The sequence below is a fragment of the Oncorhynchus masou genome, unplaced genomic scaffold (assembly GCF_036934945.1).
Source record: "Oncorhynchus masou masou isolate Uvic2021 unplaced genomic scaffold, UVic_Omas_1.1 unplaced_scaffold_671, whole genome shotgun sequence".
NCBI classification, from domain to species: Eukaryota; Metazoa; Chordata; class Actinopteri; order Salmoniformes; family Salmonidae; genus Oncorhynchus; species Oncorhynchus masou.
Window position 1 is genome coordinate 15646 of NW_027013158.1, and position 17535 is coordinate 33180.

General features: G+C 45.6%; 1 pseudogene; it reads right to left on the bottom strand.

The window, feature by feature from the left end:
- Nucleotides 1–1773: 1773 nt before the first annotated feature.
- LOC135536850 (pre-B-cell leukemia transcription factor 1-like) overlaps nucleotides 1774–17535 on the bottom strand; it is a 54300-nt pseudogene continuing 38538 nt past the window's right edge.

Sequence of the window (17535 nt, forward strand, 5' to 3'; positions counted from 1 at the left end):
TGGCGCTATGCATTGTGGCAGGTAGCGTTCTCCAAACCCAGATTTGTCCGTCGGACTGCCAGATGGTGAAGCGTGATTCATCACAGTTGTTATGCTGACGTTGCTTCCAGAGGCAGTTTGGAACTCGGTAGAGTTGCAACCGAGGACAACGGATTTATACGCTACGCACTTCGGCGGTCCCATTCTGTGAGCTTGTGTGGCCTACCACTTCACAGCTGAGCCGTTGTTGCTCCTAGACGTTTCCACTTCACAATAACAGCACTTAGAGTTGACCAAGGCAGATCGAGCAGGGAATACATTTGATGAACTGATTTATTGGAAAGGTGGCAACCTATGACGGTGCCACATTGAAAGTCACTGAGCTCTTCAGTAAGGCCATTCTACTGCCAATGTTTGTCTATAAAGATTGCATGGCTGTGTGCTCAATTTTATACACCTGTTAGCAACGGGTGTGGTTGAAATAGCCAAATCCACTAATTTTAAGGGTTGTCCATATACTTTTGTATATATAGTGTATGTAATGTATATTGATCGTCCAACCCTCCATCATAAAATGAGACAGCAGACAGAGCTTAATAATTGACATACAATGTATTTATTCATTTTTGGTTATTTTCTGCCATTTAGAACTTTCCGTTGTGTACATTTTGTCTCTGTAGCAACTGTTTTTTTTTAAAAGTCTAAAAAGTAAAAGGAAAAAATACAATCGTTGCTAAACACCTAAAAGGGACGACATGCATGGAAGACGAGAAACATTAGATTTTTTTCTTTCTTTTTCTTGTTATGCATTTTTTTCTTCTTCTTCTTCTTCTTCTTTTTGAGTAACATGATGCGTCCACGTCAGGCTCCAACACACGGCTGGTGCGGCTTTGTGAAACAGTATTAGAAAAAAAAAAACTACGTGTGACTCTAAATTATCTTCTTTTTTTAAACGAGAGAAAAATAAGTGGTTATAAAAATAAAGAAAATGACTTGATGTCAGACGATGGAGGGAGAGAGAGGAGGGGAGGAGAGAGGGGAGAGGAGGGGAGAGGGAGGGACGGAGGGAGAGGAGAGAGGAGGAGAGAGAGGGATTGGAGAGGGAGGGAGAGAGAGAGAGGGATTGGGAGAGAGAGAGGGATTGGGAGGGAGGGATAGAGAGGGATTGGGAGGGAGGGAGAGGGGGAGAGAGAGGGATTGGGAGGGAGGGAGAGGGGGAGGGATGGGGGAGGGAGAGGAGGAGAGAGAGAGTGATAGAGAGGGATTGGGAGGGAGGGGGAGAGGGATGGGGAAGGGAGAGGAGAGAGGGGGGATGGGGGAGGGAGAGGTTTGAGAGTGAGAGAGGGATAGAGAGGGATGGGGGAGGGAGGGAGAGGAGAGAGAGGGATGGGGGAGGGAGAGGAGGGAAGAGCTAGGGGTTATGTTACATCGGAAGTGGAGGGGGGATGGGGGAAGAGAGAGGAGGGAAGAGCTTGGGGGATATGTTGCATCGGGAGTGGAGGAGGAGAGGGATGGGGGAGGGAGGGAGAGGATGGTGTGGAGGGAGAGGAGGGGGATGCTCAGGTACAGGTAAAGCAGGGGAAGTCGTCAGTTGTTTCACGATTGTGTTTTGGGGGGGGGGCATATTTGGGACATGGGTTAGTTTGAGATACAGGAGAGGGATTGGGTGGGTAGAGGGGTGGCTGTGTGAGGGTGGAGGAAGTGGAATTTGAAGGGTAGAGGGGTGGGGGTGTTTGGGGTGAGTGTGTGTCTCAGTTTGAGGTGTCCGAGTGCACGCTGCCCGGTGCCCCGTGAGGGGGGGGGGAGGGAGGGGGTCGGTGCTGTCCTGCCATCCACTATCAACCTGGAGAGAGAGAGAGAAAGGGAAGCGAGGAGGGAGAAAGAGAAGGAGAGAGAGAGATGACGAGGGAGGGAAAAATATTTTATAAAAGACATCAATTGAAGGTATTCACATGAGTTGGTCACCCACCTACAATATCTGTTTAAAAAAACTGGCATAGACAGTGGTGGTAAACAGAGTGTTACCATAGATACTGACATGAAGACAGTGCTTGTAAACATAGTGTTACCATAGATATCGACATGAAGACAGTGGGGAGGAAACAGTGTTACCATAGATACTGACATGGAAACAGAGTGTTACCATAGATACTGACATGGAAACAGAGTGTTACCATAGATACTCACATGGAGACAGTGGGGAGGAAACAGAGTTCCTCCAGGCAGCTCCTCATAACATCCCGTCAGGAGTGTAGCACGGTGCTGGGTATCCACCTGGAGGAACAGACCAGCAGGGGGCGCTTTACACACTAGTACAGACTAATACTACATTTATACACACACTGGGACACACTAATACTACATTTATACACACTAATACTACATTTATACACACACTAATACTACATTTATACACACTAACACTACATTTATACACACACTGGTACACACTAATACTACATTTACACACTAATACTACATTTATACACACACTGGTACACACTAACACTACATTTATACACACTAACACTACATTTATACACACACTGGTACACACTAATACTACATTTATACACTAATACTACAATTACACACTAACACTACATTTATACACACACTGGTACACACTAATACTACATTTATACACACACTGGTACACACTAATACTACATTTATACACACTAATACTACATTTATACACACTGGTACACACTAACACTACATTTATACACACACTGGTACACACTAATACTACATTTATACACACTAACACTACATTTATACACACACTGGCACACACTAATACTACATTTATACACACACTGGCACACACTAATACTACATTTACACACTAATACTACATTTATACACACACTAATACTACATTTATACACAAATGGGTACACACACTAATGCTACATTTATACACACTAATACTACATTTATACACATTAATACTACATTTATACACACACTGGTACGCACTAATACTACAATTATACACACACTAATGCTACATTTATACACACTAATGCTACATTTATACACACTAACACTACATTTATACACACACTGGTACACACTAATACTACATTTATACACACACTGGTACACACTAATACTACATTTATACACACACTGGTACACACTAATACTACATTTATACACACACTGGTACACACTAATACTACATTTATACACACACTGGTACACACTAATACTACATTTATACACACACTGGTACACACTAATACTAAATTTATACACACACTGGTACACACTAATACTACATTTATACACACACTGGTACACACTAATACTACATTTATACACACACTGGTACACACTAATACTACATTTATACACACACTGGTACACACTAACACTACATTTATACACACTAACACTACATTTATACACACTAACACTACATTTATACACACACTGGTACACACTAATACTACATTTATACACACACTGGTACACACTAATATTACATTTATACACACTAACACTACATTTATACACACACTGGTACACATACTAACACTACAGTTATACACACACTGGTACACATACTAATACTACATTTATACACACTGGTACACACTAATACTACATTTATACACACACTGGTACACACTAACACTACATTTATACACACACTGGTACACACTAATACTACATTTATACACAAACTGGTACACATACTAATACATTTATACACACACTAACACACAGACTGTTGCACATTAACACTGCAAACTCAAACACTAATACACACACTAACACCACACACACACACACACACACACACACACACACACACACACACACACACACACACACACACACACGGGGTTCCAAGAGTTCCAACAGGGGGTTAAAAGGTGCAGCTGAACAGGGGTCAGAGGGGCTCTATAGGGGCTGGGGGGGTTGGTAGCTGATACTAAGGGGTATCAATGATACCACCAGGAACACAGGTGGCAGTTTGGGGGGATTGAGGGGGGGGCAGGAGAGAGGAACAAGCAGCTATAACAGGGGAACCATTTTGGGGATGGGGATGAGGGGGGTCTTACTGCAGGCCTACCTGAGGCTGCAGAGGAGGGCTGAGAAATAACCCCTCCCCATTGGTCGGGTGTAAACCGGGGTGGGCGTGGCCTGTGTTGGGCCGACTGTACGACCCTGGCGAGCCTGCGGAATGTCATAACCAGCCAATCAGGAGAGAGGCTTTTGTGGCAGGGAGCGGTTGATTGGTGGGGGCGGGTAATAAGAGGCGGGTTTAAACTTTGTTAGAAGGAGACTATGGGAGAAGTAATTGTGTGAAAAAGACGTGGCTGGTCTTGGTGGTGCCGCTGTGTGTGTTTGTATGCGAGCGAGCCCGTGAAATGCACCCCCACGTGGTCTACGACTGTGTGAGTGCCCGAGTGTGTGTTTGATGTCCAAATGTGTGTGATACTGGCGCGTACGTACGCACGCGCGTGTATGTGTGTGTGTGTGTGTGTGTGTGTGTGACGTCCGAGAGTGTACCTGAGTTGGGCGTGGCGGGGGGAGTTGGCCTGGCTGGCCTGTGAGGAGACGCTGGCTGCATCTACAGCTGTCTTCACAGCATACAGGTTCGCTTCCTCCTGGAACTTCCCTATGTTCTTCTTGTACCTGATCCTCTTGTTACCAAACCAGTTAGACACCTGAAAGAGAGAAGTGGGGGGGGGGGGGCAGGGAGAGAAGTAGGGGGGAGAAGTAGGGGGGAGAGGAGAGGGAGAGAGAGACGTAGGGGCGGGAGAGAGGGAGAATTAGGGGGAATAGAGGGGGAGAGAGGGAAGTAGGGGGCAGGGGAGGGAGAGAGGGGGGGCAGGGAGCGAAATAGAGGGAAGTAGGGGGCAGGGAGAGGGAGGGGGGGAAGGAGAAGGAGGGATGGGCGAGGAGGTGGGACAGGAGGGGGAGAGAACTCAGTTTGAGGAAAATGAAAATGATCAACTAATTTGAATCAAGTGATAACTAATACCTAGTCAAGTCTGAATCAAGTGCTAACTAAGACCGAGTCAAGTCTGAATCAAGTGCTAACTAAGACCTAGTCAAGTCTGGATCAGTGATAACTAAGACCTAGTCAAGTCTGAATCAAGTAATAACTCAGACCGAGTCAAGTCTGAATCAAGTGCTAACTAAGACTTAGTCAAGTCTGAATCAAGTGCTAACTAAGACCTAGTCAAGTCTGAATCAAGTGATAACTCAGACCGAGTCAAGTCTGAATCAAGTGCTAACTAAGACCTAGTCAAGTCTGAATCAAGTGCTAACTCAGACCGAGTCAAGTCTGAATCAAGTGATAACTAAGACCTAGTCAAGTCTGAATCAAGTGCTAACTAAGACCTAGTCAAGACTGAATCAAGTGCTAACTAAGACCTAGTCAAGTCTGAATCAAGTGCTAACTACGACCTAGTCAAGTCTGAATCAAGAGCTAACTAAGACCTAGTCAAGTCTGAATCAAGTGCTAACTAAGACCTAGTCAAGTCTGAATCAAGTGATAACTCAGACCTAGTCAAGTCTGAATCAAGTGCTAACTAAGACCTAGTCAAGTCTGAATCAAGTGATAACTCAGACCTAGTCAAGTCTGAATCAAGTGCTAACTAAGACCTAGTCAAGTCTGAATCAGTGCTAACTAAGACCTAGTCAAGTCTGAATCAAGTGCTAACTAAGACCTAGTCAAGTCTGAATCAAGTGATAACTAATACCTAGTCAAGTCTGGATCAGTGATAACTAAGACCTAGTCAAGTCTGAATCAAGTGCTAACTAAGACCTAGTCAAGTCTGAATCAAGTGCTAACTAATACCTAGTCAAGTCTGGATCAGTGATAACTAAGACCTAGTCAAGTCTGAATCAAGTGCTAACTAATACCTAGTCAAGTCTGAATCAAGTGCTAACTAAGACCTAGTCAAGTCTGGATCAGTGCTAACTAAGACCTAGTCAAGTCTGAATCAAGTGCTAACTAAGACCTAGTCAAGTCTGAATCAAGTGCTAACTAAGACCTAGTCAAGTCTGAATCAGTGCTAACTAAGACCTAGTCAAGTCTGAATCAAGTGCTAACTAAGACCTAGTCAAGTCTGAATCAAGTGATAACTAATACCTAGTCAAGTCTGGATCAGTGATAACTAAGACCTAGTCAAGTCTGAATCAAGTGCTAACTAAGACCTAGTCAAGTCTGAATCAAGTGCTAACTAATACCTAGTCAAGTCTGGATCAGTGATAACTAAGACCTAGTCAAGTCTGAATCAAGTGCTAACTAATACCTAGTCAAGTCTGAATCAAGTGCTAACTAAGACCTAGTCAAGTCTGAATCAGTGCTAACTAAGACCTAGTCAAGTCTGAATCAAGTGCTAACTAAGACCTAGTCAAGTCTGAATCAAGTGATAACTAATACCTAGTCAAGTCTGGATCAGTGATAACTAAGACCTAGTCAAGTCTGAATCAAGTGCTAACTAAGACCTAGTCAAGTCTGAATCAAGTGCTAACTAATACCTAGTCAAGTCTGGATCAGTGCTAACTAATACCTAGTCAAGTCTGAATCAAGTGATAACTAAGACCTAGTCAAGTCTGAATCAAGTGCAAACTAAGACCTAGTCAAGTCTGGATCAGTGCTAACTAAGACCTAGTCAAGTCTGAATCAAGTGCTAACTAAGACCTAGTCAAGTCTGAATCAAGTGCTAACTAAGACCTAGTCAAGTCTGAATCAAGTGATAACTAATACCTAGTCAAGTCTGGATCAGTGCTAACTAAGACCTAGTCAAGTCTGAATCAAGTGCTAACTAATACCTAGTCAAGTCTGGATCAGTGATAACTAAGACCTAGTCAAGACTGAATCAAGTGCTAACTAATACCTAGTCAAGTCTGAATCAAGTGCTAACTAAGACCTAGTCAAGTCTGAATCAAGTGCTAACTAATACCTAGTCAAGTCTGAATCAAGCGCTAACTAAGACCTAGTCAAGTCTGGATCAAGTGATAACTCAGACCTAGTCAAGTCTGAATCAAGTGCTAACTAATACCTAGTCAAGTCTGAATCAAGTGCTAACTAATACCTAGTCAAGTCTGAATCAAGTGCTAACTAAGACCTAGTCAAGTCTGAATCAGTGCTAACTAAGACCTAGTCAAGTCTGAATCAAGTGCTAACTAAGACCTAGTCAAGTCTGAATCAAGTGATAACTAATACCTAGTCAAGTCTGGATCAGTGATAACTAAGACCTAGTCAAGTCTGAATCAAGTGCTAACTAAGACCTAGTCAAGTCTGAATCAAGTGCTAACTAATACCTAGTCAAGTCTGGATCAGTGCTAACTAATACCTAGTCAAGTCTGAATCAAGTGATAACTAAGACCTAGTCAAGTCTGAATCAAGTGCTAACTAAGACCTAGTCAAGTCTGGATCAGTGCTAACTAAGACCTAGTCAAGTCTGAATCAAGTGCTAACTAAGACCTAGTCAAGTCTGAATCAAGTGCTAACTAAGACCTAGTCAATTCTGAATCAAGTGATAACTAATACCTAGTCAAGTCTGGATCAGTGATAACTAAGACCTAGTCAAGTCTGAATCAAGTGCTAACTAAGACCTAGTCAAGTCTGAATCAAGTGCTAACTAATACCTAGTCAAGTCTGGATCAGTGATAACTAAGACCTAGTCAAGTCTGAATCAAGTGCTAACTAATACCTAGTCAAGTCTGAATCAAGTGCTAACTAAGACCTAGTCAAGTCTGGATCAGTGCTAACTAAGACCTAGTCAAGTCTGAATCAAGTGCTAACTAAGACCTAGTCAAGTCTGAATCAAGTGCTAACTAAGACCTAGTCAAGTCTGAATCAAGTGATAACTAAGACCGAGTCAAGTCTGAATCAAGTGCTAACTAAGACCTAGTCAAGTCTGAATCAAGTGATAACAAAGACCTAGTCAAGTCTGAATCAAGTGCTAACTAAGACCGAGTCAAGTCTGAATCAAGTGCTAACTCAGACCCAGTCAAGTCTGAATCAAGTGTATGCAGGTGCTGGAGTGTGTGTCTGGGAACTTTAAGACATGAATCACATTCGATTCTTCTCACCTCCTGGGGAAACGTTCAGACAACAACCTGTTCCTGATACAGTAAGCCTAACGTGGCCGTGGTCAAAAGTAGTGCACTTTGTTGGTCTCACATCTACCCTGTAATTGATACAGTAAGCCTAACGTGGCCGTGGTCAAAAGTAGTGCACTTTGTTGGTCTCACATCTACCCTGTAATTGATACAGTAAGCCTAACGTGGCCGTGGTCAAAAGTAGTGCACTTTGGTGGTCTCACATCTACCCTGTAATTGATACAGTAAGCCTAACGTGGCCGTGGTCAAAAGTAGTGCACTTTGGTGGTCTCACATCTCCCTGTAATTGATACAGTAAGCCTAACGTGGCTGTGGTCAAAAGTAGTGCACTTTGGTGGTCTCACATCTACCCTCTAATTGATACAGTAAGCCTAACGTGGCTGTGGTCAAAAGTAGTGCACTTTGGTGGTCTCACATCTACCCTGTAATTGATACAGTAAGCCTAACGTGGCCGTGGTCAAAAGTAGTGCACTTTGGTGGTCTCACATCTACCCTGTAATTGATACAGTAAGCCTAACGTGGCCGTGGTCAAAAGTAGTGCACTTTGGTGGTCTCACATCTCCCCTGTAATTGATACAGTAAGCCTAACGTGGCTGTGGTCAAAAGTAGTGCACTTTGGTGGTCTCACATCTACCCTCTAATTGATACAGTAAGCCTAACGTGGCTGTGGTCAAAAGTAGTGCACTTTGGTGGTCTCACATCTACCCTGTAATTGATACAGTAAGCCTAACGTGGCCGTGGTCAAAAGTAGTGCACTTTGGTGGTCTCACATCTACCCTGTAATTGATACAGTAAGCCTAACGTGGCCGTGGTCAAAAGTAGTGCACTTTGGTGGTCTCACATCTACCCTGTAATTGATACAGTAAGCCTAACGTGGCCGTGGTCAAAAGTAGTGCACTTTGGTGGTCTCACATCTCCCCTGTAATTGATACAGTAAGCCTAACGTGGCTGTGGTCAAAAGTAGTGCACTTTGGTGGTCTCACATCTACCCTCTAATTGATACAGTAAGCCTAACGTGGCTGTGGTCAAAAGTAGTGCACTTTGGTGGTCTCACATCTACCCTGTAATTGATACAGTAAGCCTAACGTGGCCGTGGTCAAAAGTAGTGCACTTTGGTGGTCTCACATCTACCCTGTAATTGATACAGTAAGCCTAACGTGGCCGTGGTCAAAAGTAGTGCACTTTGGTGGTCTCACATCTACCCTGTAATTGATACAGTAAGCCTAACGTGGCTGTGGTCAAAAGTAGTGCACTTTGGTGGTCTCACATCTACCCTGTAATTGATACAGTAAGCCTAACGTGGCCGTGGTCAAAAGTAGTGCACTTTGGTGGTCTCACATCAACCCTGTAATTGATACAGTAAGCCTAACGTGGCTGTGGTCAAAAGTAGTGCACCTTTGGTGGTCTCACATCTACCCTGTAATTGATACAGTAAGCCTAACGTGGCTGTGGTCAAAAGTAGTGCACTTTGGTGGTCTCACATCTACCCTGTAATTGATACAGTAAGCCTAACGTGGCTGTGGTCAAAAGTAGTGCACTTTGGTGGTCTCACATCTACCCTGTAATTGATACAGTAAGCCTAACGTGGCTGTGGTCAAAAGTAGTGCACTTTGGTGGTCTCACATCTACCCTGTAATTGATACAGTAAGCCTAACGTGGCTGTGGTCAAAAGTAGTGCACTTTGGTGGTCTCACATCTACCCTGTAATTGATACAGTAAGCCTAACGTGGCTGTGGTCAAAAGTAGTGCACTTTGGTGGTCTCACATCTACCCTGTAATTGATACAGTAAGCCTAACGTGGCCGTGGTCAAAAGTAGTGCACTTTGGTGGTCTCACATCTACCCTGTAATTGATACAGTAAGCCTAACGTGGCCGTGGTCAAAAGTAGTGCACTTTGGTGGTCTCACATCTACCCTGTAATTGATACAGTAAGCCTAACGTGGCCGTGGTCAAAAGTAGTGCACTTTGGTGGTCTCACATCTACCCTGTAATTGATACAGTAAGCCTAACGTGGCCGTGGTCAAAAGTAGTGCACTTTGGTGGTCTCACATCTACCCTGTAATTGATACAGTAAGCCTAACGTGCCTGTGGTCAAAAGTAGTGCACTTTGGTGGTCTCACATCTACCCTGTAATTGATACAGTAAGCCTAACGTGGCCGTGGTCAAAAGTAGTGCACTTTGGTGGTCTCACATCAACCCTGTAATTGATACAGTAAGCCTAACGTGGCTGTGGTCAAAAGTAGTGCACCTTTGGTGGTCTCACATCTACCCTGTAATTGATACAGTAAGCCTAACGTGGCTGTGGTCAAAAGTAGTGCACTTTGGTGGTCTCACATCTACCCTGTAATTGATACAGTAAGCCTAACGTGGCTGTGGTCAAAAGTAGTGCACTTTGGTGGTCTCACATCTACCCTGTAATTGATACAGTAAGCCTAACGTGGTTGTGGTCAAAAGTAGTGCACTTTGGTGGTCTCACATCTACCCTGTAATTGATACAGTAAGCCTAACGTGGCTGTGGTCAAAAGTAGTGCACTTTGGTGGTCTCACATCTACCCTGTAATTGATACAGTAAGCCTAACGTGGCTGTGGTCAAAAGTAGTGCACTTTGGTGGTCTCACATCTACCCTGTAATTGATACAGTAAGCCTAACGTGGCTGTGGTCAAAAGTAGTGCACTTTGGTGGTCTCACATCTACCCTGTAATTGATACAGTAAGCCTAACGTGGCTGTGGTCAAAAGTAGTGCACTTTGGTGGTCTCACATCTACCCTGTAATTGATACAGTAAGCCTAACGTGGCTGTGGTCAAAAGTAGTGCACTTTGGTGGTCTCACATCTACCCTGTAATTGATACAGTAAGCCTAACGTGGCTGTGGTCAAAAGTAGTGCACTTTGGTGGTCTCACATCTACCCTGTAATTGATACAGTAAGCCTAACGTGGCTGTGGTCAAAAGTAGTGCACTTTGGTGGTCTCACATCTACCCTGTAATTGATACAGTAAGCCTAACGTGGCCGTGGTCAAAAGTAGTGCACTTTGGTGGTCTCACATCTACCCTGTAATTGATACAGTAAGCCTAACGTGGCCGTGGTCAAAAGTAGTGCACTTTGGTGGTCTCACATCTACCCTGTAATTGATACAGTAAGCCTAACGTGGCCGTGGTCAAAAGTAGTGCACTTTGGTGGTCTCACATCTACCCTGTAATTGATACAGTAAGCCTAACGTGGCTGTGGTCAAAAGTAGTGCACTTTGGTGGTCTCACATCTACCCTGTAATTGATACAGTAAGCCTAACGTGGCTGTGGTCAAAAGTAGTGCACTTTGGTGGTCTCACATCTACCCTGTAATTGATACAGTAAGCCTAACGTGGCTGTGGTCAAAAGTAGTGCACTTTGGTGGTCTCACATCTACCCTGTAATTGATACAGTAAGCCTAACGTGGCTGTGGTCAAAAGTAGTGCACTTTGGTGGTCTCACATCTACCCTGTAATTGATACAGTAAGCCTAACGTGGCCGTGGTCAAAAGTAGTGCACTTTGGTGGTCTCACATCTACCCTGTAATTGATACAGTAAGCCTAACGTGGCCGTGGTCAAAAGTAGTGCACTTTGGTGGTCTCACATCTACCCTGTAATTGATACAGTAAGCCTAACGTGGCCGTGGTCAAAAGTAGTGCACTTTGGTGGTCTCACATCTATCCTGTAATTGAATTGACTTAGTTGACATGGAAAGTTAGCCGTTTATATTGTCAGAGTAAACATGAGCAATAATACCAACAGTAGTGACAATATGAACAGCAGAATAAATACCTCCTATAACCCCTACCCTGACCTCAGACATTGACCCCTGTGTGACCCCAGTTTGACCCTTATGTAGCAGACATGAGCCGGGCTCACGTGATGAGGTAGCAATGCCTGCGACTTCAAAATCATTGTCACCAAGGGGGAATTTCCTCTTGGGCTAACAGTCAAGACGTTGGTTTCTCCCATGGGAGACCAGGGTTCAGATCCAACCTCCCATAACCCTCTACCCTAATATTAACACCTCCTAGAACCCTCTACCCTAATATTAACACCTCCTATAACCCTCTACCCTAATATTAACACCTCCTAGAACCCTCTACCCTAATATTAACACCTCCCATAACCCTCTACCCTAATATTAACACCTCCTATAACCCTCTACCCTAATATTAACACCTCCTAGAAGCCTCTACCCTAATATTAACACCTCCCATAACCCTCTACCCTAATATTAACACCTCCTAGAACCCTCTACCCTAATATTAACACCTCCTAGAACCCTCTACCATAATATTAACACCTCCTAGAACCCTCTACCATAATATTAACACCTCCTAGAACCCTCTACCATAATATTAACACCTCCTAGAACCCTCTACCCTAATATTAACACCTCCTAGAACCCTCTACCATAATATTAATACCTCCTAGAACCCTCTACCATAATATTAACACCTCCTAGAACCCTCTACCCTAATATTAATACCTCCTAGAACCCTCTACCATAATATTAATATCTCCTAGAACCCTCTACCATAATATTAATACCTCCTAGAACCCTCTACCATAATATTAACACCTCCTAGAACCCTCTACCATAATATTAACACCTCCTAGAACCCTCTACCATAATATTAATGCCTCCTAGAACCCTCTACCATAATATTAATACCTCCTCTAACCAAAGGTCAAGACGTTGGTTTCTCCCATGGGAGACCAGGGTTCAGATCCCGCCCATGATACTTCTGTGACCCTAGTTTGACCCCTATTTGACCTCTGACCTGAGAGACGGTGATGGCACACTTCTTGGCCAGTTCCTCCTTGGCCTCCTCACTGGGGTAGGGGTTAGACAGGTGGGAGTAGAAGTACTCATTCAGCACCTCAGTAGCCTGCTTGTTGAAGTTACGTCTCTTCCGTCTGACCAGAGAGGGAGAGAGAGAGAGGTCAGAGAGAGAGAGAGAGAGAGGTCAGAGAGAGAGAGAGGGGGAGGTCAGAGAGAGAGAGAGAGAGAGAGAGGTCAGAGAGAGAGGGAGGTCAGAGAGAGAGAGAGGAGAGGGGAGAGAGAGAGGGAGGGGAGAGAGGTCAGAGAGAGAGAGAGGGAGGTCAGAGAGAGAGAGGAGGGAGGTCCGAGAGAGAGAGGGAGGGGGAGAGAGAGAGAGGGGGGAGAGAGAGAGGGGAGGGGAGAGGTAAGAGAGAGAGAGGGAGGTCAGAGAGAGAGAGAGAGGAGGTCAGAGAGAGAGGGGGTGAAGGGGAGAGAGAGAGGGGAGGGGAGAGAGGTCAGAGAGAGAGAGAGGGAGGTCAGAGAGAGAGAGAGAGAGGTCAGAGAGAGAGAGAGGGAGGTCAGAGAGAGAGGGGAGGGGAGAGAGGTCAGAGAGAGAGAGAGAGAGAGGTCAGAGAGAGAGAGAGGGAGGTCAGAGAGAGAGGGGAGGGGAGAGAGGTCAGAGAGAGAGAGAGAGAGGGAGGTCAGAGAGAGAGGAGAGGGGAGAGAGAGGGGGGAGGGGAGAGAGGTCAGAGAGAGAGAGAGGGAGGTCAGAGAGAGAGAGAGGGAGGTCCGGGAGAGAGAGAGAGTGGAGGGGAGAGAGAGAGGGGAGGGGAGAGAGGTAAGAGAGAGAGAGGGAGGTCAGAGAGAGAGAGAGAGGGAGGTCAGAGAGAGAGGGGGAGGGGAGAGAGAGAGGGAGGGGAGAGGTCAGAGAGAGAGAGAGGGAGGTCAGAGAGAGAGGGGAGGTCAGAGAGAGAGAGAGGGAGGTCAGAGAGAGGGGGAGGTCAGAGAGAGAGAGAGAGAGAGGGGGGAGGTCAGAGAGAGAGAGGGGTGGTCAGAGAGAGAGAGAGGGAGGTCAGAGAGAGAGAGGGAGGTCAGAGAGAGAGAGGGAGGTCAGAGAGAGAGAGGGGAGGTCAGAGAGAGAGAGAGAGAGAGAGAGAGAGAGAGAGAGAGAGAGAGAGAAGGGGGGGAGAGAGAACGGGGGGGAGAGAGAGAGAGGTCAGAGAGAGAGGGAGAGAGAGAGAGAGGAGGTCAGAGAGAGAGAGAGAGGAAGAGAGAGAGAGGGGAGGTCAGAGAGAGAGCGAGAGAGAGGAGGTGAGAGAGACACAGAGAGAGGTGAGACAGACGGAGAGAGTGAGAGACACACAGAGAGAGAGAGAGAGAGAGAGGGGAGGTGAGAAAACACAGAGAGAGAGGGGAGGGGAGAGAGACACAGAGAGAGGTCAGAGAGAGAGAGAGAGAGAGAGAGAGAGAGAGAGAGAGAGGGGAGAGAGACACAGAGAGAGGTGAGACAGACGGAGAGAGTGAGAGACACAGAGAGAGAGAGGGGAGGTCAGAGAGAGAGGGGAGGTGAGAAGACACAGAGAGAGAGGGGAGGGGAGAGAGACACAGAGAGAGACACAGAGAGAGGTCAGAGAGAGAGAGAGAGAGAGAGAGGGGGGGAGGGAGAGAGACAGAGAGAGGTCAGAGAGAGAGAGAGAGAGAGAGAGAGAGAGGGGGGAGGGAGAGACACACAGAGAGAGGTGAGACAGACAGAGAAAGTGAGAGACACACAGAGAGAGAGAGAGAGAGAGAGGGAGGTCAGAGAGAGGGGAGGTGAGAAGACACAGAGAGAGGTCAGAGAGAGAGAGAGAGAGAGGGGGGAGGGGAGAGAGACACAGAGAGAGGTGAGACAGACGGAGAGAGTGAGAGACAGAGAGAGAGAGAGAAAGAGAGAGAGAGACACACATCCACACTGTCTCTCTCACCTGGCGTCGAGGAATCTGGAGCGCAGGATCATGACGGCTTCACAGGTGCTCTGTTTGAGCTGCATCTGGATGGAGCTGAACTTGCGGTGGATGATCCCCACCATGCGCTCGATCTCCTTGGGAGAGATGGGCCACGTGCGACTCTGCTCCCTCAGCAGGTTCATCACATGGTTGGTGAACTCACTGCACGCCTGGGGAGGGAGGAGAGGAGAGGAGAGGAGAGGGAGGAGGAGGAGGAGGGAGGGAGGAGGAGGAGGGGAGAGAGGAGAGGAGAGGAGAGGGAGAGGAGAGGAGAGGAGAGAGGAGAGGAGAGGGAGAGGAGAGGAGGAGGGAGGGAGGAGAGGAGGAGGAAGGAGGGAGAGAGGAGGGAGGAGGAGGAAGAGGGGAGGAGGGGATGAAGGAAGGAGGAGAGGAGGAGGAAGGAGGAGAGGAGGGAGAAAGGAGAGGAGGAGGGGAGGGAGGAGGAAGGAGATGTCATTTTTTTCTGAAGGGGAGGTACTGGCCGTGTCTGAATACCCATACTGAGTTCTAAATAGTAGTCTGTGAAATCTCTAAATGCCAGGAGGTCATCAGGCTTTTCATCTAGTAGAATTCACTGCACACTACTCGGGAAGAGAATGATCTTTTCATCTAGTAGAATTCACTGCACACTACTCAGGAAGAGAATGCTCTTTTCATCTAGTAGAATTCACTGCACACTACTGGGAAGAGAATGATCTTTTCATCTAGTAGAATTCACTGCACACTACTCAGGAAGAGAATGATCTTTTCATCTAGTAAATTCACTGCACACTACTCGGGAAGAGAATGCTCTTTTCATCTAGTAGAATTCACTGCACACTACTCAGGAAGAGAATGCTCTTTTCATCTAGTAGAATTCACTGCACACTACTTTCATCTAGGGAAGAGAATGCTCTTTTCATCTAGTAGAATTCACTGCACACTACTTTATGGAAGAGAATGCTCTTTTCTAGTAGAATTCACTGTAGAATTCATCTAGTAGAATTCACTCGGGAAGAGAATGCTCTTTTCATCTAGTAGAATTCACTGCACACTACTCAGGAAGAGAATGCTCTTTTCATCTAGTAGAATTCACTGCACACTACTCGGGAAGAGAATGCTCTTTTCATCTAGTAGAATTCACTGCACACTACTCAGGAAGAGAATGCTCTTTTCATCTAGTAGAATTCACTGCACACTACTCGGGAAGAGAATGCTCTTTTCATCTAGTAAATTCACTGCACACTACTCAGGAAGAGAATGCTCTTTTCATCTAGTAGAATTCACTGCACACTACTCAGGAAGAGAATGCTCTTTTCATCTAGTAGAATTCACTGCACACTACTCGGGAAGAGAATGATCTTTTCATCTAGTAGAATTCACTGCACACTACTCAGGAAGAGAATGCTCTTTTCATCTAGTAGAATTCACTGCACACTACTCGGAAGAGAATGCTCTTTTCATCTAGTAGAATTCACTGCACACTACTCAGGAAGAGAATGCTCTTTTCATCTAGTAGAATTCACTGCACACTACTCGGGAAGAGAATGATCTTTTCATCTAGTAGAATTCACTGCACACTACTCAGGAAGAGAATGCTCTTTTCATCTAGTAGAATTCACTGCACACTACTCGGGAAGAGAATGATCTTTTCATCTAGTAGAATTCACTGCACACTACTCGGGAAGAGAATGATCTTTTCATCTAGTAGAATTCACTGCACACTACTCGGGAAGAGAATGCTCTTTTCATCTAGTAAATTCACTGCACACTACTCAGGAAGAGAATGATCTTTTCATCTAGTAGAATTCACTGCACACTACTCGGGAAGAGAATGATCTTTTCATCAGTTTGAAAACAGCTGATTATCAGATTAGGAGGAGCAACGAATGGCGAGGAACAAGCGTGATTGGATGATGCCTTCTCAGTATGGAGTAGTATGTTGATATTTCAGGCTTCCTGCATTTGTTGTCACAAAACAGTATCTTCTAAATGGTATGTAGTACTACTAATACACAGTATGTAGTTTTAGTAAGTAGTAGGCCAGACAGATTTCAGACACGCCCCCTCCACCCCCTCCTTCTCTCAGCTGTTTATGGATAGTGTTCCCTCCTACCTGTTCATATTTCTCCAGTTCAGAGTGGTATATTCCTCTGATCTGAGTCAGCTTGGCCCTGTAGTCTGAGTGTTCTATACTGCCGTCATTAGGGGACCCGCCTGCGGCCGCCGCCGCCACTGCTGCTGCCGCCGAGGCCCCGCCCTTCTCTGGGCCGGACACGCCCTCTGCCAGCAACATGTTGTCCAATCGCATGATCTGAGGATCTGGTGGATCCTCATCCTGGATGCCACGGATACTAAGGACTGGAGAGGAGAGAGAGAGAGAGACAAGCATAAGGGTTAGAAAGATGAGTAGAGAGAGAAGCATAAGGGTTAGAAAGACGAATAGAGAGAGACAAGCATAAGGGGTAGAAAGACAAATAGAGAGAGAGAACCAGCACAAGGGTTAGAAAGACGAATAGAGAAGAGAGACCAGCACAAGGGTTAGAAAGACAAATAGAGAGAGAGACAAGCACAAGGGTTAGAAAGATGAGTAGAGAGAGAGACAAGCACAAGGGTTAGAAAGATGAATAGAGAGAGAGAGAGGGGGAAGCACAAGGGTTAGAAAGATGTATAGAGAGAGAGACAAGCACAAGGGTTAGAAAGATGAATAGAG